Source organism: Drosophila tropicalis, unplaced genomic scaffold (assembly GCF_018151085.1).
Source record: "Drosophila tropicalis isolate 14030-0801.00 unplaced genomic scaffold, ASM1815108v1 contig_258, whole genome shotgun sequence".
Classification (NCBI taxonomy): Eukaryota; Metazoa; Arthropoda; class Insecta; order Diptera; family Drosophilidae; genus Drosophila; species Drosophila tropicalis.
Window position 1 is genome coordinate 2249235 of NW_027172710.1, and position 27560 is coordinate 2276794.

General features: G+C 36.4%; 1 protein-coding gene and 1 long non-coding RNA gene across 2 annotated transcripts in view; one reads left to right on the forward strand and one right to left on the reverse strand.

Annotated features, from left to right (window-relative positions):
* CtsL4 (Cathepsin L4) overlaps positions 1 to 27560 on the forward strand; it is a 311687-nt gene that overhangs the window by 94314 nt on the left and 189813 nt on the right. The window lies entirely within an intron of this gene.
* Positions 21898 to 22393, reverse strand: LOC137572196 (uncharacterized). The gene is made up of 2 exons (XR_011031574.1): positions 22172 to 22393; positions 21898 to 22113 (listed from the first exon to the last, which is right to left on the reverse strand). It is a non-coding gene; the product is annotated as an uncharacterized lncRNA (long non-coding RNA).

Sequence of the window (27560 nt, forward strand, 5' to 3'; positions counted from 1 at the left end):
ATCGGACTACTATTTCATATAGCTCGCATACAAACCCCAAAGTCACGAACAGCGACTTTTCTCAATAACTTCTTTATTTTCTGTGCTAGTGTCGTGAAACTTAACATTAGAGAGTTTATTACGCCTATAATCTACTGTGACAAATTTGATCAAGATCGGGTGACTATATCATATGGCTCCCATAAGAACGATCGGTCAAAAACAGTGACTTTTGTAAATAATTTCGTTACTTTTAACGCGATTGCTTTTAAATTAAACATTTGTTAGTTTAATATATCTGTTAATGACTGTGCCGAATTCGACAAACATCGGGTGACTATATCAAATAGCTCCCATAGGAACGATCGCTGGAAAACAGTGACTATGATCAATATATTAGTTATTTACTATGATTGTAGGCCATTCTTTCGCAAACATAAGCCTTTTTAGATAAAACGTTCTTTCACATTGATGGCTAATAGGTAAGGAAAGAGTTACCAAAAAATTTGCAAGGGTATACAAACTTTGACGCGGTCAAAGTTAGCCCCGGCCCTCTGGTTTTATTTTACGTCAACTAACTAAAAACAGATAACAATAAATTAAAGAAAGTAAGCTTAGCCTTATACACAACTAAACATTTCCTACCCGGTGGAGGTGTTTTTTTTTTTGCACAAGGTGCCAGCCAATGCCATGTGGTCAGGGATGAGTTGCACTGCAAAGTCCAAAATATAATAAGCAGTTTCGCTGTAAACTATTAAAAAGTATAGCGCAAAGGGAAGAAACAGAAAGATGAGAAGAGATAAGGTGAGAAAGGTTGTTAAAAGATTGGCAAAAAAAACGAAAAGGTTCGTGATGAGAGTAGTTAGTCAGTCAGATGACTAAGTTTCCTATAAATAAAGTTTCTGGTCCGGCGTGAGGGAACACAAAAATATAGAGCATCTAGTAGATTAGTAGAAATGACTTCACTGTTGATTAGTTTATGGAGAACGAGAACGCCAAATACGATTTCACACTGACGAGCAATATTCTAGAGCAGGGGTCGGCACACATACAATCAAAAATCAGCAACTGATTTGTGTGTTGCAACAAACACGAAGTCCGAACCTTTTTTTTTTATTTGTTGTATTATAACCTACTTTAAAGAAACTTGAAAGCAAATAACGCATTGCACATCGAATTCAAATTGTCAATCAAGAGAAAACAATTTTTCCATTTGTCAACAAACATATTTTTAGGTGTAGTTTTGACATGCGGACCAATTTTTTTTTTTGAAAATAAATTTTTTTCTGATAAGCACGAGTCGAATTGTTGCCGAAGTGCCATTGCCGAACCTACACGAGCATTTACAGTGTATGTGAGACGACAGCGCTGCGGCAGAGCTAGGCCCTAGAACGGGGAATGGGCCGTGCCGACCACTGTTCTAGAGTAGGGCGAACTAACGAAGTGTATAAAACCTTTGTTACGTAAGGGTCATCAAATTCTTTGGCCCAACGATTTATGAAGACAAGAAGACTGCATCCTCTATTGACAATTGAAAATATATGTAAATTAAATGAATGTTTTGGGTCAAACATAACGCACAAGTCTTTGAATGATGCTACACAATCCAACAGAACAGACTTAATAGAGTAATGAGCTAGGAGCGGAGACAAACGACTGAAAGTCATAAAAGAACACTTAGAAGCATTACGTTGTAATTTATTAACGTGGCACCAATCACAAATTGCATCGAGATCTGATTGCAAGTACTGTTGGAAAGAAGGATCATTATAGGAATAACAAATCTTGACGTTATTCGCAAACATGAGCACGCGTGAATGAGCCAAGGCCAAAGGCAAATCATTTATAAACAAGCTAAATAACAGTGGGCCCAGATGACTGCCTTGGGGTACACCTGACGTAACTCGAACAGTTTTAGACATTGAGGAACGAAAAGACACCCTTTGGGTTCTGCCAATAAGATTCGACTTTAACCAAGCCAATAGTTTCGGGGAAAAGCCCCTTATGGCAAGTTTCGTAAGAAGCATAGAATGAACAATCGTATCGAAAGCCTCACTAAAGTCGGTGTAAATAACATCAGTTTGACGCTTCTTACGGAAGCCATGGTGTACAAGGGTAGTCAATTCTAAAAGGTTGGTAAGCGACGAACGACCTTTCATGAAGCCATGCTGACAAGGAGAAATAGTGGATCCGGTAGGTAGTGCGGCAAGATTGACAATGCCCTGCTAGTTAGAAATATTAGATTTGTTTGTTAGAATTAACAAAGTTGTTAAATCTTTTGGGGTTATTATAGAATTCAACCTTACAGCGCAAAAAAAAAAAAAAAATTACTGTAGCATTGAGTATTTCAGAGAAAAAATTGATTTTTCGTTCGCTACACAATAATTTGCCTAGTCAAGTCGCGAACCAGTTTTTTTAAATCTTTTAAAATATCTCGATTTAATGTTACAGAGATAAGATAGCCTACGTGTGAACCAGACTGACGCACTGGAGACGGTAGAGACATTCAGACAAAAACGCATTTATCAATAAGATAATTAAGAGCACAGTAGAAATGAAGCAAGTAAGTCGACTCGTCGACTTGGGTATACCATACACCAGGTGAAACAAATATTTTAAATTTCGAAAACCAAATGTTTGTCTATTAAATTGTTTTTACATATCTTATACTATGTGCTATCTCGCTCACTCTACGAACACACGAGCACTCTAGCGCCGCCACTAGCCAACGGCCAATTCTGGCCTTGTGGACCGCTTAGTAAAATACGTTCATACTCATATTTTGCATGTTTCTAGTCCGATTTCAATGAAATTTGGTAGTTTGATAGAAATAGATAAGAATAATTAGTCTGCCGAATTTGATAGCGATAATAAAAAAAATACAGGAGGAAATCGGTTTTTTCTAAATTATGGAGGCGGAAGTGGGCGTGGCAAAATGTGAAAATATATAAATTCTACTATGCCAGTATACATACTAAATTTAGTGACTTTAGCTTTGTTAGTTTTTGATAAAATCAGTTTTTTTTAATTTGCGGGGGCGGAAGTGGGCGTGGCAAAATGTTTAAATAGCCAATATCTGCGCGCCTATTAAGCTAGTCTACATACCAAACTTAATGTCGGTAGCTATCATAGATTTTAAGGAAATCAGTTTTATGTAAATTCTGGGGGCGGAAGGGGGCGTGGCAAAAAGTTTAAGCAATTAGTTTCTGCGCGCTAACTAAACGAGCATATAAACCAAATTTGATGTCTCTAGCTATTATACTTTTTAAGAAAAACAGTTTTATGTGATTCCAGGGGGCGTAAGGGGGCGTGGCAAAACGTTTGAACAATGAATTTCTGCGCGCTAACTAATCGGGTGTACAAACTAAATTTGATGTCTCTAGCTGTCATACTTTTTAAGAAAAACAGTTTTATGTGATTCCTGGGGCGTAGGGGGGGCGTGGCCGAAATTCCAATTAACTCTGTACATGTGCATAATACACGAGTATACATACCAAATTTGGTAGCTCTAGCTCTTATATTCTCCGAGATCTGCGTGTTCATACAGACGGACGGACGGACGGACGGACGGACAGACGGACATGGCTAGATCGACTCGGCTGTTGATCCTGATCAAGAATATATATATTTTACAGGGTCGGAGAAGCTTCCTTCTGCCTGTTACATACATTTTGGCGACTTTAATATACCATTTCACCCTATGGGTGTATGGTATAAAAATTCACTGCATAAACTATGTCACAGCACTCAAATAAAAATGACCAATCAAAAGAGTAAATAAGGTTGGTAAGAAGATTCTCATTTGTTTTACGAAAATATTTAATACGAGATACTAAAATGTTATTTAATGAATTAGTAACGGTATTGTAAGAAAAAATATATTCAATGGTAGGGTGATAAGAATCATCAAGCTTTACAAGAGGCTGTGTCTGAGATACCAAAATAACAGTCCTACTCCGAGACAAAAACAAGATCAAGGATTCTTTAAAGGAATAAAGAATTTAACGGTATAGCGGACACTCAAGTAGACTATCAAGAAAGCATGTTAAGACGAAGGAATTAAGAAAGAGAGATTATCATCAACCAGCCAAGTAATATAAGGCAAGTTAAAATCACCTAAGACTATAAGGAATGCAAAACTCAGCATGGTGCAAATAGGTCATGATATCAGAAGTTGAAGGAATATAAGAACAAATAATGTATAAGCTAAAGTTGGAACATGTAACTTTGAAGCAAATAAATTCAGCACCTCAGTGCAGATCAATCGGCACAACATTTGAACAAAGATTCGAGTTGACAGCAATGAGTACTGCAGCACCAAGATGACCAACACGAACAAGCCTATAAGAAATAAAGTTTTTAGAAATAATTTCGTTATCAAAAACAGATGAGTTGAGCCAAGTTTCAGAAAACGCTAATATGTAAGCCGAAAAAGTTTGGCAGAGCAGTTTCGAGGGCTTGGTAAGAAGTCCTCTTACATTTTGATAATGAATGCAATGACTAGACGATATTATTAGACTAGGCTCTCTGGCCAAAAATCAGCGTTTACCATAGCTGAGAAATTCTCATTTGATACTGTAATTTTAAAAGAGTATATTTCACGAGGCCTAGAAAACTTAATCTTTTGAATTGAAACCGTTGTAACGATCCTTTTTCGTCCTTCGGGATATTTACAATATCTCTTGGGCTAGGTTCGGCACAACAAATTTATTTTGTGCCCCGGTGAAATTAAAACACGTTCGATTTCAGTTGCTAATGTTTAATTGTATGTTTATTCAAATCGTTAATGGAGTTGGTTGGATATGACGGTTTCTCGATGGTAGTTCTGGGCTTGGACAGCGTTGGTGAGTCACTTCGAATCCCTCGTCGTCCTTCCCTGTCTTCCTCTTGCTTCTGTAGCCGTTGCTGGCTACTGCCTCGATCTGTACAGTGTGCTTGATTTGTGATACACCTCTGCACCCTTTTCGCAAAATTTGTTGAGAATGCTTTTGCTTTAAGGCTGTTATCACGACGCAGGATGTTCCTCAGAAATTGGTACTCATCAGGATATATAGATCCTGTAATTTCGGCAGTAGGATATATCCTCGTGCCTACCACTGACTTTGGAGACTCCTGGAGATTGCTTGGCTTCTCTCAAATTTACTTTAGCTTGGGTACGGTGTTTGTTATCCTTGTTTAAGGACTTGTTATTATTGAATGAAGCTGTACAGGTTACTCGTAAGGCCTGTATAGTTCTTAGTTTTTCTGTTGTTCCTTGTGTTTCCATGATAAGTTTCTTAAGGTTACTCGTAAGTTTGTTGACTTGATGATTTGCTTGATGGGCATTGCCTTTATATAGGCAGATCCCCCGGCCTCAGGAATATCTTGGTGTAGTACCGCTATACAGCTGGTACATTTCCATCGACCCTCTGCTTTCACCCACGCATCCACTTGTTGCTATGCGTGGTGAAAGTCCCGTAAATCCTTGGCGCATATGACCACTTTCTTTGCGGCTGAGCGCCCATTTATGCCTTGTCCTTGTCTTTCTTGTTTGTATTGACTTGCATCACTTTCTCGCATTGGCGTCGCCTTTCTATTGGCCGCCCTCCGTATCCCGTTGACTCTCTCTGCTTTCTCTGCCAACGCTGCCGTCGCCCGTCGCTCCCTTTGATCCACTCGTCATACCCAAATTCACCCACATTTACTCAATATTATTATCTACATACATATATGCTAATTGTATTAACTAAATTAACGTTTAAACATAATTAGCTTGATTACTTTAATATATAACATTATTTAATTCCCCACGCAAAACACTTTCATACGCATCTCGTATCTATTAGATAGAGGGCTTCCCCATGGCTCATCCCTCCCCCTTCGGCTTGCATATTCCCCTCACAAATCCACAAGCCATTTTCGTTTTACAATTTCTTTACTCTCCCCCCTACTCCCCGTTTCATAAGCATAGCCCTCACTTGGTTTCATTTCGGTACCAAGCGTCCCCCGCACCCGTCTTTCGGGCTTGCTTGGCCCTCACTTTTGTTTTCTCTCGCTCACGAAATTCTTTTGGTGCTTGCAATTTACTGCTTTCGCTCTCATGAGCGTGACGTATGCATAGCGCGGCCCATTGGCCACCGGTATTCTCCCTTGCCGTCACTCACGCATAGTGTACGTGTGACCTATATGTAGGAATTTATTTTATTCACTATATTTATTTTGTAGTATTTTAGTTTATTTTAATGTAAAACTATTTATTTGATTATTTTAATTAGATTTAGTTGGAAATTAGTCGTCTTTACAGCTTCGCGTCGTTTCGTCTTTCGTCTTTTTTGCAACCGCTCTCGCTCGTCTTTTCGGTTCGACTCCCCGTCTTTAGCTCAATTCGCCTCGCTCAACAGAGTTGCCAGACCCAATCCCACAACTCGGCCATCCTAGTACGCATTCGCCTCGAATGCATCCTGGTCGTCTATGTCACAGGGAACCCACGGCTTCATATAGGCAGCGCAAGTCGTAGTTCGCCTAGGACCATCGTTGAACAATGTATCTTTGACCACGTCATATGTATCTCTGGCCTTTACCATGGTAATGCGGTACGGACCTAAATATTTGGGCTTTAGCTTCAAACCTCCTCCAAGTTGGGTTCTTTTAATAGCTACCAGATCACCGACTTTGTATATGGAAGCAGGTCTGCGACGTAAGTTGTAGGTCTTCTTATTTTCTTCTTGCATACGAAGGATCTGCTGCTTCGCTATATTCCGTAGATCATCTCTGTTGTCGTTAAAAATCTGAATCATCTCATCGTGAATTATTTCTTTCAGCTTAAGGTCGTCTTTCGTGTGCATCTTTGTACCAATCAGTAGTTCGAACGGCGTTGAATGTGTGCTTCTGCTGTACGTTGAGTTAATCGTTTGTTGCACTTTGCCGACAAACTTATACCATTTGCTAGGGTCTTCTATCGAAATCTTAGACAACACGGATATAATAACAGCGTTAAGGCGTTCGACTTGTCCGTTCGCTTGTGGAAGACCAGTCGTAACTGCGTGAAGTTCGATATTTTCTGCCTTGCAATACTCTTTAAACTCTTCAGAAGTAAACGCAGAACCTCTGTCAGAAATAATTTGAACTGGATTTCCAAAAATTAAACTTTGTTGTTGTAGTCTTGTGATTACTTCCTTCGTAGATGTCGTTTTCGTCGGGTACAACCAGCAAAATTTTGTAAAGCCATCGATAACTGCAAGAATGTGCTTATACTGCTTGTGAGTTGACTCTAAGGGTCCAAGAAAATCGATGTGGAACGTCTGAAAGGGCAGTTCTTCTTTCGGCAGTGGATGCAGTTCTCCTTCTTTTTTACCAAGCTTTCGATTAAGTGTTATACATGGAATGCAGCATCTTATTTGGTGTTGTATTTTCTCATCTAATTTTGGGATATAATACTCCTTTGCAATTATTTCCTTCGTCTTTTTCACAGAAAAGTGACCTCTTTCGTGAGCATGTTTAATAATTTCCCGTTGCAGAGTAGAGGGAACTACAATTAGTTCTTCATCATCAACCAACTTATAAAGTATGCCAGCTTTCATAAAATAGTTGTTATGAGAAGTTTTCTGAGCAAGGATATCGATTATAGCCTTCAATTGGTCGTCTTGTGCTTGGACATTCTTTAATTTACTGTGTATGTAATCTTCTGATATAATCATAACAGGGTAGCGACTAAGCGCATCCGCATGACGTATACGATTTCCTGCACGGTGCTCAACATCAAAATCAAATTCTTGGATCTCAAGAATCCATCGTGCGACTCTAGTGCACACATCTTTTTTATCCATCGTCTTTGCAAACGCATTACAATCGCTTATGACTTTAAAATGCATACCTAGAAGGTAAACTCGGAACTTACGAAATGCTTCAACTACCGCCAAAATCTCTAATTCGTAGCTAGTGAATTTTCTTTCCGCTTCAGTCGTCTTTTTGCTCATGTAGTATACAGGGTGCAATTCTTTATCATCAGGTAACTTTTGTAATAAAATTGCTCCGAAGCCATCAATCGATGCGTCTGTATGTACTTCTGTTTCAAACTTGGGGTTAAATATTTGCAAAACAGGTTTCTGTGTTATCAATTCTTTTAGCAAATTAAAAGATTTTATCTGACTCTCGTTGAATCTAAAAATTGCGTCGTTTTTTAATAAATCAGTAAGAGGCTTGGCTATAATCGAAAAATCTGCAATGAACTTGCGAAAATAACCAACCAGGCCAAGAAAACTTTGGAGCTGCTTTTGATTCATCGGCATAGAAAATTTTTTTACAGCTTTGGTCTTTGCGTCTGAGATACATATCTTCGGATTCTTTATAGTATGCCCCAAAAATTCTATTTCTCTCTTCAAAAAGCAACATTTCTTTAAGTTAATGACTAAACCATATTCTTCACATCGCTTCAAAACATTTCTCAGATTGGAGACGGCTTCTTCTTCAGTTTTACCAGGGATTATAATGTCGTCGACGTATGGAATAGCCGTACCAGCACGGGTTAAATCACGAAAAATGGCATTAACGTGTCTCTGAAATACCCCAGGGGAGTTCGTCAATCCAAAAGGAACTTTTAAAAACTGATACTGTCCGTTGTGTGTAACGAATGAGGTGAATCTTCGACTCTCTTTTTCAACATCTACATGGAAAAATCCATTCTTTAAATCGATTGTGCTGAAAACCGTTGCTCCTTGTAGCCGATCCAATTGATCTTCAATCAGAGGTAATGGAAAATGGTCTTTTACTATTACCTTGTTTATTCTTCTATAATCAATGCACAGACGTGGAGTGCCATCGCGTTTTTTTACTAATACGACCGGACTGCTGAATTCAGACTCGGATTGTTCTATTATTTCGTCTTTCAGCCACTGATCGACTTGGTCATCGATTATGCACCGTTCAGCAAAAGCGAATCTGCGTGGTCTCGAATAAATTGGACTATCGTCTTTTAAAACAATACGGATTTCAACATTTGTCGATTTTAACTTTTCCGGCTTATAGTTTTTGATAAGTTTGTTCACTTCGCACTTTGTACTTTTCGATGCATTTGAGTCAATGTCAATTTCGTCGTTTTCGACCTTTATTCTCATTACCGAACTTAATTCCGTTTCATCATTATATTTCCCGATTTGTACGCCATCACGATTGATTTTTATTTGGGCTTGCTTACAAAAGTCTTCTCCCAAAATCACTTCAACATCTAGGAATTCAGATGATACCACTAAAAAAACCAAATCAAACTGTTCTTGGCTTACGGAAAGCCTTCCCGTAAACGAACCGATAGGTACCACTCTCTTTTTATCTCCGAAACCGTATAGAACTTTATCAACTCTAGCCAGCTTAGGTTTTTTCAAACGATTATAAATTGTTTCGGTTACGATATTATATTTGCTACCAGTATCAAGCAAGGCTATACACTTTTCATTGTTGATTGACACTTCTTTACACATAAACATATGATCAGCTGATATTTTATTAGTATTACGAACGTCTGTGCTATTTTCAGGCTTTTTATTTGGACAGTCTTTTGCTATGTGACCAAAATTATTGCAACCAAAACACTTTCTTCCTTTACTCTTATTGTCACAATTCTCAGATATATGTCCTTTTTGCCCACAGTTATAGCATTTTATACCACTTTCTTTATTTTCGTATTTCATTACACTTTCTTTCTGGATTTGAACGTTCTTAGACTCACTCTTTTGATTACTCGACTTTTCCCGCATTTTTTCATAACATTTTATTTTCTCTTTAAACTCTTTTAGGTTATTAGCATTGTACAATATTGCTTTGTTCATACTCAAGTCATTAATTCCGTCAATTACATACTGCATAAGAGCACTGTTCTCTATAAATTGTTTTTAAAAAAAATATTACCCCGTGATGCAATCTCTTTCATTTTCAACAAATATTCTTGAACACTTTCACCTTTCTTTATTTTTCGTTCTGACAATTGCTTATGTAACTCCGCGCTATTTATTACTGTTTTAAACTCATTTAAAAGTGATTCTTTCAATGTCGACCAGTTTTTAATTCCGCGTTCACTCAGAATAAACATTTTAGCAAGTCCTTTAATAGCTCTTTTAGCAAAAACACATTTTTGTAAACTATCCCATTGCATCAAGTCAGCCATGTCTTCGAAATCCTCAATCCATACTTCAACTGATAAAGTTTCATCGCCATGGAAAGGTCGTAAAGAGTCCTCAACGTCCCGAAAACTCAAAGCGAACCTCGGTGGTGGCATGTTGACATTCACTGCATTTTGCGTATCAATATTGTTGGCCACGACTGTAGAGTTTGCCCGATTCGTTTTGTTTCGCATATTTTCGTTTGTTGCAGCTGTTCTAAAATTCGTTTCGTCGCTCACCACTGACAACATTTCGTCTTCGTCTTGCATATTGCCTACATCGCCATCTCTTTCGCACTCATCGTCGTCATCTTCGTTTTGATCATTCTCTGTGTCAAGGTCAGCTAGCAAATTTGCAACTTGCAAATTGCGAAATAAATGGGAAGTTAGATTCGATTTATCATGCGATAAACCCAAAACGTTACAAATAATCACTAGATCGTTATTTGTTAAGTTCTTTTCCACATAAGACACTTTACTTTTATATAAATCGCTGTTGCAATCAAAATCAAACCCTTCAAACTTTCTCAATCTTTGGCGATTTGCACGATCGCCTTCTTCTTCGTAAATAAACTTGTGAAACAATGTAATATTAGATTTCTTTTCAGTTTTCAGTGCCTCTTGCACATTCCCAAAGTCTTCAAGTTTGCTCATAGTTCTTTCTCTTTCGCACACACACTAATATATATGTATATATACGTCGTTTGCCACGTCACCACAGTTATCGTCGTATTCAAACACTTTCTCGTCGTTCGTTGAAAAGTTTTTACCGTTTATTTGCCGCTTTTTCGTCGTAAGCCGCCACTTTTTCGTCGTTTGATGCTTATTCTTATTCGTTTTGCGCTGTTTTTTTTTTTTTTTTTTCTCGTCGTTTGATTCCACTGTTGCGTCGTTTTTTTTCATTCACAGCCGATTTCACTCTTATACGACCAATTCTGTGCTTGGTCTTATATCGTGTATTTAGTTTGTGTCTTGGCTGTGTTTGTATCTGGCAGTTTGTTGTATCTTTGTAGTTTGTTTGTTATAGCTTGTTTGTTGTAGCTTGTTTGTTGTGTGGGACATTATTCTTGTCTATATAATGTTCCTCACACCGTAGCAGGGCATATATTACCAATGTAAGCTGCCAGAGACGTCTCTGACGTATCTAGAGCAAGGCTAGAGATAAATAATTGTTTCCGATGAGGCACTACAGTTAGTGGAGGCGGAGGAGCATTGTAATTCACAAGTGATTGAGAGCCAGCATGATCCTGTAATTGACGAGAGTTCCCGTGAGGCATAGATTGAGGTAAACCGGGGATTGTACTGGGTACTTCAACCTGAAAGAAGACAAGACAAGAGAGAAAAAAAGATGGTGTAGGCGAAAGTAAAATGGGAGAAAATGTAATAGAAAAGGCTTGCGAATGCTTTTTAGGCAACTCAAGGGTACATTTCTTGGGCAACTTCTCAGAAGGTGGAACGAACTTGAATTGCGAGAATATATGTACGCTAGAGTCACACTCATTAGACAGCTGTTTAGCCAGTTTGTTTAAAGAAAAAAACTTTAAACGAAAATTCCTGTACATACGGCTTAAATCTAGCTGCTGGCTGGCACAAGATGGGCAAGTCCAGCACATTAAGTCAATCTTAGGCTTACACACAGGCAAACCATAAAATTTATCATAGTCGCGGCCGTTAAGGCCACCACATTTAAGTGAATCAGATTATCTCAGAGGCACCAAGATATTGCTCTATACTGATCATCAAAACGATTAGAGCAGAAACAGAAAAAATTAAAAATCCACCAAACACTAATCACGAAAGACACCACACCAGCGAAAGCGTAAACAAACTAAGCACAATTAAAAGTTGGGAGAAACAATAAATATTGATAAAAACTCAGGAGCTATGAAAAACACGACTTTCACGTCAGAGAATAGAAGCTTTCGATCTGATTTTAAAATAAATAACATATCATACGCATCCCCTAGCTACCTTCTTTCTATAAAGTGGCTAAATGGCCACTCGAGTACTCGATACTCTTCACTGATGCAGATATCGTCAGACAACTCGGACTTCTCGTCGATGTAGCTAACGATTTTTTTTTTCGGCATTCCAAATACGAGACTCGAATAGGCGCTTTCATCTGCTAGAGACATAGTTTTCCCGATCGACTTGACAAACAGCTAACAAATGTTGTCAATGGGGTTTTAGAATTGCGCCTACTATTGTCGTCTAGCCACTCATGAACCAATTCTTTTAGCTTTGTATACCTTTGATTTCTATAATCTGCGCGTTGTTTTACCAACACTGGTTCACGTCGCTGGTTCTGTAAGCCAGTTCGTTCTGCTGCATTCTCGTTGCCTACCTTTTCCCAGCCGCTGTCGTTCCCCTCGCAATATTGTGTGTTTTGTTTTCTGTCTGGCGTTGAGCCACCATCAAGTCGGACAATTGTGGTCGCAGCAAAACGCAAGACATCTCATTTTTTGAAGTCGCCTTCCGATCCACATTGTCATTTAGACTTCTGATATTCGTTGTTTTTACGGAAGCTTTGAATACAACTCTTAATTTAGTTGTCAGACTTGCTTCTTTGACTACTGCTGGATGGGCCAGATAATAATCATCTTCATCCTTTGTATTCTTTAATGAACTTTTCGTTTTGGATTTTTCTTAAAATGGCTTACGCTTTTGAGTTACATAATTCCTTCTTCTTGCTTTAATTGGATCGTAGAAACATACTTCAAATCAACAAAACCCTCAGACACAGTTTGTCGTACAAAATAATATCTGATATCTATATGTTTTGTCCTAGAATGATGAACAGGTTTTCGAAAGCTGGTAGAAGAACTGCCTAAAACAATTACGTATTCCTGGATCTTGTTATGGATGTGGTGCCAAAGAACACCTCAAAGCGCAGTGCGCGCAAAGAAAGACGCTAAAGGGCGATGTAAACAATTATGTAAGATATATTAAATTATTTTTATGAGGCTATATCATAAACCAATAATTACAGAGTGTAATTACACCATTTCCTTTATTCAAACATCAAAAGTGTCTAAGGGTGCGCAGCTTAATGGTAATTTAGAAGACTTCTGTGGGCTTAATCAAAGTACATTACAAACTTTTGAAAAAATACATTGTTATGTTTTGAAAAAGTCAATAAAAATGTTATTTGATGTAATGGTTGTGCCTGACGAATTTATGAGTACCGATTTAGTATTCGGTATGAAAAATGTAATTTGAAAATTAATCCAGACGCGTTGAAAATGATTACGTTCAAAGAAAGCGAACAAAATTTGTTAGAAAATCAAGAAAATTATTTGGATATTATGCTTGAAAAATGAAAACAGAAACAGAAAGTCAAATTGTAAGAGAAGATGAGAGAAAAATTGTTGGTAATGTAGATAAAGGAGAGAAAACGAAAGATATATAAAATAATTTGAGAAATGTGGGTGTAGAGAATATTGTTACAGAAAATACGGGAAAAATGTTAGTAGAAGATGTTGAGAAAGAAATTTTAGAAATCAATTTATTAGACAATGCAAAAGAGGAACAAATATGCAACATCGGTGAAAACGTTGATCTTAGGATTTAATGCAACTGCTAGAAAAATGCTATATAGGGCAGAACAGACCGAAAAATCCAGACTTAAAATGTGAAATGAAGTTAACTTTTGAATATACGAAACATTTCAGTTGCTCACCAAGAACCTTCTTGGTGAAAAATAACCTTATCATATACGGAAGAAGAAAACGATTCGGTTTTATCTAATTTAATAAACTTGAACACCGTAGTTATTATCTAGCTCTTGTAATCTCCGAGATAAAGGCGTTTATACGTCTCGGCTGTTAATCCTGATGAAGAATAGATACCTATATTCTATTTCACCGTGTGGGTGTATAGTATAAAAATTAAGGAACAATTTTGAAAATTTAATAGAAGTATTAAAAAGATTTGTGCGAAACATGTTAGAACTTAGAACGGAATATTCTTTATGCAATATAGTGTAAAGTGTTTAGGGTATTTAGTCACAGAAGAAGGAATACGGGATGAAAAGGGTTTAGAAGCAATAACAAATATTTTTTAATAGTTCTATGTTCTTATGAAGATTGATTAAAGATTTTTCGGTGGAAAATAAACCGTTGTGTGATTTTATTAAAAAGGACCAGAGCGCCGGGGTTAACTTCGACCGCGTTAAAGGTTGTATACCCTTGCAACTTTTTTGTTAACTCTTTCCTTACCTATTAGCCATCAATGTGAAAGAACGTTTTATCTTAAAAGGCTTATATTGCGAAAGAATGGCCTACAATCATAGGAAATAACTAATATATTGATCATAGTCACTGTTTTCCGCCGATCGTTCCTATGGGAGCTATTTGATATAGTCACCCGATCTTTATCAAACTCGGCAAAGTCATTGACAGATATATTAAACTAACAAATGTTTAATTTAAAAGCAATCGCGTTAAAAGTAACGAAATTATTTACAAAAGTCACTGTTTTTGACCGATCGTTCTCATGGGAGCCATATGATATAGTCACCCGATCTTGATCAAATTTGTCACAGTAGATTATAGGCGTAATAAACTCTCTAATGTTAAGTTTCACGACACTAGCACAGAAAATAAAGAAGTTATTGAGAAAAGTCGCTGTTCGTGACTTTGGGGTTTGTATGCGAGCTATATGAAATAGTAGTCCGATCGAGCTGAATCCGGGATATACAAACTGTGCAATGTATAGAAGCCAACATGCGAAGTAAGCTCTTACGGTTTAAGATGAGATCGCGTTCAGACGGCCCTACGGACGGATATGGCTATTTGATACAATTACAATATACTTTATATTGTCGGAGATGCTTCATTCTATGCGTTGCACACTTCTGACCATAAAATAATATATCCATTTTGCAAGAATATGAAAAGAATGATCAGAATAGAATAGTCACGAAGGAATGTACCCCCGAAGGTGAGGAAGAGGAAATTGTCAGCGAAATAGATAAGGAAAATGAAAACGAAATAGTTAAGGAAAAGGATAGGGAAATGGTTAAGGAAAGTAATGGCAGGATTGTTAATAAAATAGAAAATGAGGGTGTTATTGAGTTAGTCAATGAAAGTTAGAGTTAGTCCCAGTCATTTCACTCGTTGCAAAGGACAGACGTGTTTTTTTTGCGCTTATCAAATCTTATTTTTTTTCGCGATAAAATAATTTTGTATTACTTATAAAAGCACTTTCTGCATAACTAAAGTTTTCATTTCGCGATTGCTTTCAATAGTTTTTGTGCACTTAAATCAAACAATTCCAACATATTTAAATTTAATTTTACAACAAAACTTGCATTAGCGGTGTTGTTGTCCCTTTTGCTTTTGTCTTAAATTTCTTTTGTTTTGTCTTAAATTTTACCGTTGTAACGAACTATCGCTCTCTTGCGTACAAATTGTTGGTGCATGTGTTCAATTGTACGCGCTTTCTCGCTGTCTCCTATTTTTGCGACTCAGTGATACGTGTTTTTGTTTTTATGTTTTATTATTAGTATATTCTTGTGAATTTTTTACTCTTCTGTTGTGAAGGCTTAATCTGTACACTTAATCTATAACCCTTATATCAGAACTGGTCAGTATATTCCTATACACATATTTTGCTACCTTTAAAATTTTCTTTATTCCTTTTTTAATTAAATTAAACTTTTTAATAAAATGGTTGTCTGTTAAAAAAATAATTGAATAGTTGCCACTAACGCGGTTGTCTCCCTTGATTATATTCTTTGTTGGCTGTGTGACAAAGCGGTTCATGTTAAGTGTGCAGGTTACACAGGCAGAATCAAGGAGTCTATTGCTAAAGGTGGTGGCTTAAAATATGGATGTGATGCTTGCCGGGAGGTCGAAAATGGGATCCAAGCGAACCGCTGATGTGTCAAAAAACTACGGGACGAAACTCCTGTAGCCTGGGTTTCCAGAACGTTAGAGGACTGAAATCTAAACTTCCTAATCTCTATGTAGATAGTCTTTCTTTTGAACATAACATAACATAACATAACATTCTAGCTTTTACAGAGACGTAGCTAAAACCTAATACTGCTAATACGACCGGATTTCTCGCATTGGCGGTGGCGTTCTGATAGCTGTTGATGCTGATTTATCATCTGAAATAATTCAATATTCTAATACCCAGGATATTGAGTTTGTCGGTGTTAAAGTAAATTTTAAATTTTTTAATGCTTTTATTACTTGTTCCTTTATTCCACCATTATCAGACATGGTGGTATATTTAAATTATTTAGAGGCAATTCAGTTTGTCTCCTCTTTAGTTTCCAGTCAAGACATGCTCATAGTTGTAGGTGATTTTAATTTACCCGGTTTAGCATGGTTACCAACCGATGAATGTACCATGTTGCTACCCTCTTGGACACATGACTTTATTGATGGCCTTCTAGGATTATCTTTATCCCAAGTCAATCCTGTCTTAAATTCTAATGGAAAATCATTAGATCTTATTTTTGTATTGGATTTTTCTTATTGTAATGTTTCTAGGATTGAACCATTTGTTCTTCCCGAAGACAAATTTCATCCTACATTAAATTTAAAAATTGATCTGCCCTTGCTTTCACCATAACTTGGTTCAAATGAGTTACCTCTAACTAAGTGCTTTCGTAAGACTGACATGGATCACTGGGTGGCTAAGTGCCCACTTTACATAAAGAAGCTAGCTAGGGGATGCGTATGATATGTTAATTATTTTAAAATCAGATCGAAAGCTTCTGTTCTCTGAAGTGAAAGTCGTGATTTTCAGAGCTCCTGAGTTTTTATCAATATTTATTGTTTTTAATTTTTTCTGTTTCTGCTCTAATCGTTTTGATGATAAGTATAGAGCAATATCTTGGTGCCTCTGAGATAATCTGATTCACTTAAATGTGGTGGCCTTAACGGCCGCGACTATGATAAATTTTATGGTTTGCCTGTGTGTAAGCCTAAGATTGACTTAATGTGCTGAACTTGCCCATCTTGTGCCAGCCAGCAGCTAGATTTAAGCCGTATGTACAGGAATTTTCGTTTAAAGTTTTTTTCTTTAAACAAACTGGCTAAACAGCTGTCTAATGAGTGTGACTCTAGCGTACATATATTCTCGCAATTCAAGTTCGTTCCACCTTCTGAGAAGTTGCCCAAGAAATGTACCCTTGAGTTGCCTAAAAAGCATTCGCAAGCCTTTTCTATTACATTTCTTAATTTTTCTAGGCCTCGTGAAATATACTCTTTTAAAATTACAGTATCAAATGAGAATTTCTCAGCTATGGTAAACGCTGATTTTTGGCCAGAGAGCCTAGTCTAATAATATCGTCTAGTCATTGCATTCATTATCAAAATGTAAGAGGACTTCTTACCAAGCCCTCGAAACTGCTCTGCCAAACTTTTTCGGCTTACATATTAGCGTTTTCTGAAACTTGGCTCAACTCATCTGTTTTTGATAACGAAATTATTTCTAAAAACTTTATTTCTTATAGGCTTGTTCGTGTTGGTCATCTTGGTGCTGCAGTACTCATTGCTGTCAACTCGAATCTTTGTTCAAATGTTGTGCCGATTGATCTGCACTGAGGTGCTGAATTTATTTGCTTCAAAGTTACATGTTCCAACTTTAGCTTATACATTATTTGTTCTTATATTCCTTCAACTTCTGATATCATGACCTATTTGCACCATGCTGAGTTTTGCATTCCTTATAGTCTTAGGTGATTTTAACTTGCCTTATATTACTTGGCTGGTTGATGATAATCTCTCTTTCTTAATTCCTTCGTCTTAACATGCTTTCTTGATAGTCTACTTGAGTGTCCGCTATACCGTTAAATTCTTTATTCCTTTAAAGAATCCTTGATCTTGTTTTTGTCTCGGAGTAGGACTGTTATTTTGGTATCTCAGACACAGCCTCTTGTAAAGCTTGATGATTCTTATCACCCTACCATTGAATATATTTTTTCTTACAATACCGTTACTAATTCATTAAATAACATTTTAGTATCTCGTATTAAATATTTTCGTAAAACAAATGAGAATCTTCTTACCAACCTTATTTACTCTTTTGATTGGTCATTTTTATTTGAGTGGTGTGACATAGATTATGCAGTGAATTTTTTCTACTCTGCTCTTAATTATCTTATTGATAAATGCGTTTTTGTCTGAATGTCTCTACCGTCTCCAGTGCGCCAGTCTGGTTCACACGTAGGCTATCTTATCTCTGTAACATTAAATCGAGATATTTTAAAAGATTTAAAAAAACTGGTTCGCGACTTGACTATGCAAATTATTGTGTAGCGAACGAAATCTCAACTTTGTCTCTGAAATACTCAATGCTACAGTATTTTTTTTTTTTTGCGCTGTAAGGTTGAATTCTATAACAACCCCAAAAGATTTTACAACTTTGTTAATTCTAAACGACGCTCTAATTTAATACCTTCCACCTTCAGACTTAATGACCAGATTGCTAATAATGATTCAGATATATAGCATAGCTGTTTGCTAAATTCTTTCAGTCGTCTTATTCTACTACTGCTTCGCATCAAACATTTAAATTGTATGTTTTTTTCTAGTATTACTGAAGACTGTATTCTCTCTAGCTTGTCATCTATGAAGTCTTCCTTCGTTCCCGGGCCTGATGATATACCTAGTTGCATCCTTAAAATGTGTTCTATTTCCCTATCTAAGCCTTTAGCTCGGTTATTCTTTATATCGAGTGAGACTTGTAGATTTCCTGATATTTGGAAGGAGTCATTTATTATTCCGCTTTTTAAAAAGGGTAGCAAATCGGATGTTTCCAACTACCGTGGCATTGCCAAACTTTCGGCAATACCTAAACTGTTTGAGAAAATTATTACGTCTTCTCTTCAACATCTATCCAGATCCACTATTTCTCCTTGTCAGCATGGTCTCATGAAAGGTCGTTCGTCGCTTACCAAACTTTTAGAATTGACTACCCTTGTACACCATGGCTTCCGTAAAAAGTGTCAAAATGATGTTATTTATACTGACTTCAGTAAGGCTTTTGATACGGTTGATCATTCTTTGCTTCTCGCGAAACTTAACATCATGGGTTTTTCACCAAAATTATTGGGTTGGTTAAAGTCGTATCTTATTGGCAGAACCCAAAAGGTGTCTTTTCGTTCCTCGATATCTAAAACTGTTCGAGTTACGTCAGGTGTACCCCAAGGCAGTCATCTGGGCCCACTATTATTTACATTGTTTATAAATGATTTGCCTTTGGCCTTGGCTCATTCACGCGTGCTCATGTTTGCGGATGACGTCAAGATTTGTTATTCCTATAATAATCCTTCTTTCCAACAGTACTTGCAATCAGATCTCGATGCAATTTGTGATTGGTGCCACGTTAATAAATTACAACGTAATGCTTCTAAGTGTTCTTTTATGACTTTCAGTCGTTTGTCTCCGCTCCTAGCTCATTACTCTATTAAGTCTGTTCTGTTGGATTGTGTAGCATCATTCAAAGACTTGTGCGTTATGTTTGACCCAAAACTTTCATTTAATTTACATATATTTTCAATTGTCAATAGAGGATGCAGTCTTCTTGGCTTCATAAATCGTTGGGCCAAAGAATTTGATGACCCTTACGTAACAAAGGTTTTATACACTTCGTTAGTTCGCCCTACACTAGAACAGTGGTCGGCACGGCCCGTTCCCCGGGCCTAGCTCTGCCGCAGCGCTGTCGTCTCACATACACTGTAAATGCTCGTGTAGGTTCGGCAATGGCACTTCGGCAACAATTCGACTCGTTCTTATCAGAAAATGAAGCAAGTAAGTCGACTCGTCGACTCGGGTATACCATACACCAGGTGAAACAAATTTTTTTAAATTTCGAAAACCAAATGTACATATGTATGTCTATTAAATTGTTTTTACATGTTTCATAGTATGTGCTATCTCGCTCACTCTACGAACACACGAGCACTCTAGCGCCGCTACTAGCCAACGGCCAATTCTGGCCTTGTGGACCGCGTAGTAAAATACGTTCATACGCATATTTTGCATGTTTCTAGTCCGATTTCAATAAAATTTGGTAGTTTTGTAGAAATAGATAAGATTAATTAGTCTGCCGAATTTGAATGCGATAGTCAAAAAACTACAGGAGAAAATCGGGTTTTTCTTAATTATGGAGGCGGAAGTGGGCGTGGCAAAATATGAAAATATATATACTCTGCGTGAATACTAAGCCAGTATACATACTAAATTTGGTGACTTTAGCTTTGTTTGTTTTTGATAAAATCAGTTTTGTTTGATTTGCGGGGGCGGAAGTGGGCGTGGCAAAATTTTTAAATAGCCAGTTTCTGCGCGTCTATTAAACTAGTCTGCATACCAAATTTGATGTCGGTAGCTGTCATAGTTTTTAAGAAAATCAGTTTTATGTAAATTCCGGGGGCGGAAGGGGGCGTGGCAAAAAGTTTAAACAATTAGTTTCTGCGCGCCAACGAAACGAGTATATAATCCAAATTTGATGTGTCTAGCTGTTATACTTTTTAAGAAAAACAGTTTTATGTGATTCCTGGGGGCGTAAGGGGGCGTGGCCGAAATTAACTCTGAACATGTGCATACTACACGAGTATACATACCGAATTTGGTGGCTCTAGCTCTTATAGTCTCCGAGATCTGCGTGTTCATACGGACGGACGGACGGACGGACAGACGGAAATGGCTAGATCGACTCGGCTGTTGATCCTGATTAAGAATATATATACTTTATAGGGTCGGAGAAGCTTCCTTCTGCCTGTTACATACATTTTGGCGACTTTAATATACTATTCCACCCTATGGGTGTATGGACTAATCTTATCTATTTCTACAAAACTACCAAATTTTATTGAAATCGGACTAGAAACATGCAAAATATGCGTATGAACGTATTTTACTAAGCGGTCCACAAGGCCAGAATTGGCCGTTGGCTAGTGGCGGCGCTAGAGTGCTCGTGTGTTTGTAGAGTCAGCGAGATAGCACATAGTATGAAGCATGTAAAAACAATTTAATAGACATATGTACATTTGGTTTTCGAAATTTAAAAAAATTTGTTTCACCTGGTGTATGGTTTTCCCGAGTCGACGAGTCGACTTACTTGCTTCATTTATTATAAAATTAAAACCTCCGTCTTGTTTGACGTTCAACACACAATTATCAATTTTATTTTTGGCGACAATGCCGTTCTCTCCTTCAGTTAATTATGTATATATGTATGCATGTATATATGTTTGTATGTATATATGTAAGTGTCTATATATGTATGTATGGATATATGTGTGTGTGTAAATATGTATGTACGTATATATGTAAGTGTCTATATATGTATGTATGTGTGTAAATATGTATGTACGTACCCTTCAGTACCGGTCGCCGCAAATTCCTCAGAAAATCCGAGGTAATTTTTGAGATGTCGCCTCGGATTTTCAGGGGACATGCCATACAAATTACCGGCGACATTTAACATTGTGTGTCCTAGCGCCTCGGACATTCTATCGATTTTTCGGCGACATGTCGACGGAATGTCCCCGCAAAATAGTGGTTGATTTTTCAATCGAATTAGCGGCGACATGTCGACGCAATGTCCCAGCGAAATTATACCTCGGATTTACAATCGACATTGCGGCGACATTGTCGATAGAATATCCCAGCAAAAATTTACCTCGGATTTACAATCGACATTGCGGCGACATTGTCGATGGAATATCCCAGCAAAAATTTACCTCGGATTTACAATCGACATTGCGGCGACATTGTCGATGGAATATCGCCGCATTTTTCCCAAAAATAAATAAAAACTTGACTTGATTTGGTTTTTTAACACGCATTAGTTTTTATTTAACAACATATATATACATTTAAATTTGTTTATTTTTATTCTTAAATATATTACATTAAATTTAAATATTTATGTATATTTACATTTTTCTTAAGTTTTTATTACTTTACTTCTTTTGGCTTGTGCCAACCAATGTCTTAGCACATTCTCCGCCGGCTCATCCGGAATCGGATTTTGGATGGATTCTAAAAAAGAACAAAATTGATTAGGGAATGAAAAATTCAAAATATTAATAACACTTACCTTTATTACTGTATACACTGAATTTGAAAAAATTCAACAGTTCCTGCCCCTACGAAATTTAATCGCGAATGAACAAAGAAACGAAAAGTACAAAGCGACGCGCGCAGGAGTTGGAAAAAACAATAACAACAATGCACTGACGAACGAAGTGAATTGGCGTAGACAAAAATCATCATGCTTTACTCTTCCAATTTTTTTTTTTTCAAATGAGAAATATATATATATGTATGTACAATGACGACATTAGCTCGTTCGGGTGCCTTCGGCTAACCTCAGCATGAAATGCGCTGGCAGAATTTTTTTTCTGTCCACGTTAGTAGTTCGGAATATGTGGCGATTTTGTCCCCGGCGACATTTGGTACTGAAGGGTATATATGTACATATGTGTTATTTGTTGCCCTTTTTGATGTGTTGTCCATAGTTTGTGTAGTTGAAGGTGAATTCATTGGTGTGGTGAACGGGTAGGTAACTCCTCCCCCACTGGATTGAAGTGAGGGCCATAGCGGGGGTCTGAACGAAATTAGTAGCGACTGGTGGTGGTTTGAGAACAATTGATCCTCTTCAAAGGATTAAAATATAGTTGCGCTTTGATTGCTTCCAGGTGAGGTTGTCTATGCTAGGTTTGAAGTCTATTTAACACCAACAAAACAAACTCCCTTTCTGGTTCCAGAATTTCCGGTTGTTCTGTCCATTGATGATTTCTTGTAGATAATTTGTATCCCACGTTGGGGCAAAAAAAACATAATTTTATCTTTAAGAGGCTTAATACTATATCTATTATAAATAACATGTTTAGGTATTTTCAGATATTTAGTCTTGTCATTGGCAATGGTATAATGAATGAATTTATAGTCTTTAATTCTGAACATTGGAATTTTTATGTAAAATGTTCTTGCGATGAAATTGTGACATTTCGTTTTGCTAAAATTTCTGTGATTTTGTCTTCTTTAGTTGAGAAAAAAAAAAAAAAAAAATTTTTGGGATAATTTTAAGCAAAAAAAAAAAAAAATAAAGTATTATTTAAATGGTTATACATAACATCAATGCTAAGGCCAATTCCATTTAAATATTGAAAAACATGGATTTCATTGTGTTCAGTGCTTAATTCCTTATAGATCTTATTTTTATAGTTTTTATTTTTTTTTTTTTATTTTTTTTTTTTTTTTTTTAAATTACTTATAATATCCTGTTTGTTATTATCGGTTGATCGGTAATGTTTGAAAATCTTATAATTATTTTATTATTAACGTTTCATTGATGATTGACATTGTTTATTCATTTGTTCATGCTCCCTTTAATTTCCCTAAATTCCTTTCTTTTTTTATTCTTTTTGTGTAATAAGTATGTTGTTGTTTACAATAATTAGGTATGTATGTATGAAAAATCGTATTTAATTATTTTTTGTTTGCTTGTGTTTTTGTATTTTATATTATATATATGTATACCTGGTTTTTGCTAAGGCTTTCTTGTCAATCGTTTTATTTTTGACTTGTGAATTTTTTGCTTTTTCTTTGTAATAAATGTGACCCCCTTATCTTTAGTGACAATATGTTTTGAAAAGCGAGGAGTCAATTTATTTCTTCTATTTTCTTTTCTGAATACTGTCTCGTCAGTTTCCACTTCTGGTGGATCATTCCTTTCTTCGTTTAGTTTTAAAGTTCGTTTTTTATTTTGATCAGATATTTGTTGAGCAATCTTGGGATATATTTTTTTCTGATAAAGGTCTAAGTCTTGTAAATAATCGTGTTCGTTAGTAAATTTTAATGCTTTTTGAAACAGGTGGGTTCGACCCGAGAATAATTCAAAGGGTGTGAAATTAGTTGCAGAGTGTATAGCATTGTTGTAAGTGATCAATGCTTCAGCGAGGATATCGTCATGTATTGTGGGAGTTTTTTCAGTTTTCCTCTTTTCCATTATTAGTCTGTAAATTTCTGTTAAAGACGAATGAAATCGTTCAACAGGGGCGTTACTTGAAGACTGTTGAAAAGATGTGACATGTCTGGTGATATTGTATTGAGTGCAAAAATCTATGAAAAGATTTCCTGCGAACTCTGCACCCTGGTCACAAACAATCTTTTTAGGTATGCCATGAGTGCACATAAAATGTCTGATTGATTTTACTATATTTAGGCTATCTCTTGCTGGTATAGTGTACCCAGCAGCAAATTTTGAAAACTTGTCTATTATTGTTAAAACATTTTGATGGTTAATGGTGTACAAATCGATATGAATTATGTCTAATGGGAGTTTTGGAACCTCTGTTTCCTGATAGGGAACTTTTTGCGGATGTCTATCGTATTTCAAGGTTTGGCATAAGTCACAATTGTTTATTGTTTTTGTAATTTTTTGCTTCATATGTGGAAAATATATTGTTCATTTTAAATGGGCTAGAGTTTCATCAATTCCCCTGTGATTATTATAATAGTGATAGTCTCTAATTTCTTTTTCTTGTTCATCCTGTGTGGTACGTTCTTCCAAAAACTCTGTGCATCTAACAAGTTTATAGATTGTACTGTTTGAAAAAAACTGTGAAAAAACCTCTTGTACTATTTTGAATATTGTGTCAGTGGTAAAAATTGCACAAGTTTTATTTGGTTTTAAAATAGTTTTCAAAATTCTAATCACGACTTTTTTATTAAAAATGGGTTCTGATATAATGCGGCGAAGTTTGTTTTTAAACGGGCTTTTGATTTTGATGTTAGAAACTGGATCTTCGTTAAGGATAATTTGGATATTAAAATCGTTTAAACATTTTTCCGAAATTGCTATAAGTTGTGAAATGTTCGCCTGAATGTACGGTTTCCTCACATGTCGCCTCGACTGATTCTTGGTCATTTAAGTTGATATCAAGTGTTGTTCTGCTCAAGGCGTCAGCAATCACGGTTTGAGACCCCTTTTTGTATATAACTTCGTAATCGTACTCTAACAGTCTGAGCTTCCATCTCACCAATTTGGAATTTGGTTCCTTGAAACTCATAAGCCATGTCAGGTGCTTATGGTCAGTGACAATTTTTAAATTTTTGACCAAAAAGATACGGTCTAAAATACTTAATTGCCCAAATTATGGCATCTCTTTTTCGACGGTAGAGTAGTTCGCCTCGGTGTCCGTTAGTGTTCTGCTAGCGAATGAAACTGGCTTGTCCGATCCCAAGTTTCCTTGAGATAAAACAGCACCTAAAGCGACATTATTTGCATCTGTAGTAAGTATAAACGGTTTATCGAAATCAGGGTATATTAGGATCGGGTTCGAAAGTTTTGATAAAGTCCTCGTCAACAGTAACCTTTGATTTTCCCTTCAGTTGTTTAGTTAGTGGTTTTGTTATTTTAGCAAAATCTTTAATAAACTTTCTATAATAACCCATGACACCTAAGAATGATTTAATTTGTTTCTGTGTAGTAGGCAAAGGGAATTTCTTTATTGTCTCAATCTTTGTCGGGTTTGGCTTTACCCCTTCGGGGGTAACAATGTGACCCAGATATTCGATTTCCTTTTTCAGGAATTCAGACTTATCCGGTTGTAATTTTAAATTTGCATTTCTAATTTTCTTGAAGACTTTTTTTAAATGTTGAATATGTTCCTGTAAGGATGGCGAGAAAACAATAATGTCATCCATATATGCAAGGCAACAGGTTCCAAATAAGTCACCAAATAAGGAATCTATTACCCTTTGAAAAATTGCAGGTGCATTAGTCAGGCCAAAGGGCATTCTGATAAACTCGTAATGTCCTCCCTCCGCCGAAAATGCTGTTTTCTGGATGTCGTCCTTGTGCATTTCTATCTGGTGGTAACCACTGGCTAAATCCAGTATTGAAAAATATTTCGATTTCCCAATTCTATCCAAGACATCGTTTATTATTGGCATAGGGTACTTGTCTTTTATGGTTTTCTCATTTAGCTTTCTAAAATCTACAACTAGACGCCACTTTCTTTTTCCTGAGGCATCGGCTTTTTTTTGCACAAGCCAAACCGGTGCACTCCAAGGAGAGTGAGTATGTCTTATTATTTTATTATCGAGTAATTTTTTTAATTGTTCCTTTACCTCAATTCTTTCATGGAACCCATACCTATAGGGCCTTGTATAAATCGGGATATCATCTTTAGTCAAAATCTTATGTTTGACTTCGTTTGTAAATGATAGTTGCTTACTGTCATCATAAAAGATGTCGGAAAATTCAACACAAATGTCTTTTAATAATTGGATTTCTTCTGAGTTGATATGTGCAGTTCTAATTACTTTGTTAAAATCAAATGAGCTTAAATCTGTTTCATTCTCATTTTGGAAAGCGATGTTTACTTCTATATGCTGACCTTTGGAATATGAATTTACTTGAAGTGGTTGGTCAAAACATATACTTTTATGTGAGTCGGAGTAATTTGTTATTTCGACCCAACTGAAGTTATTTTCTGCTGAATATAATCCGTTTGAAATAAAAAGGTCATTATCTAGTTGTATTTCCTGACAAAGAAAAGTGCCTTCTTTAAGGTTAACAGGGATCTTGATTAGTTTTCTGGTTGAATGCTCAATCTCTAGCTTTTCTCCTGCTAAATTTTCTTTTGTAGGTATTGGGAGTTTAGCATTTTGTGTGATCAACACGAAATTTTCTAAGTCTATTTTTGCTTTCAATGTTTTTAGTAAATCGACTCCTATAAGGCCATCGAAAAATGAATGGAATTTAAATAATAAAAATTTTAGTGTACCATTTTGGTTAAATTCATTAAACATGTCTAGTAAACATGCTGAATATAGTGCATGTGTATTTATAATTGTTTTTATAATTCTTGGCTCGGTTAGTTTAATATGTTGTTCACTTGGAACAAATTGATGGTCAATAAAAGAAGTAGTAGACCCTGTGTCGATCAAAAGGTTTAATTTTTTACCAAATGGGAATTGAATTTGAACATATGGTAAAATCGAGCCATGTGTGTGCTTGGTTATGTAGCCTGCTTGGATGTTGGATGTCATCATTAATGTTGTGCAACTCATCTCTTTTTTTTTATTTGATTACTGTTGTTTGTGTTGGATTTTGCAGACTGGTTAGAGAAGTTGGAATTTCTAGTTTGGGTACTATAGTTTCCCCAATTTTTCTGTCTCTGTCGGTCACTTTGTTGCTCATTGTCGTACTTTTTTTGTTTAAATGGTCTTTGATTGTTGTTACTGTAATTATTTGTTTTTCCCTCTTGAGACCAATTTCTCTCCCTTTTTTGTCGATTCCGAATTTCGACCATTATACGTTGTTCTTTCAAAGCTCTGATTTATTCGCCTAGCTTCTCTTTGACTAGTATAAACTTCCTTTTCCGCACTTGCTATTTCATATGCTGTAACGATATCCGTGGGGTCTCTGCCTCGAACTATTGAACCTAAATGTCCACGAAGTCCCTTCAGAAAAG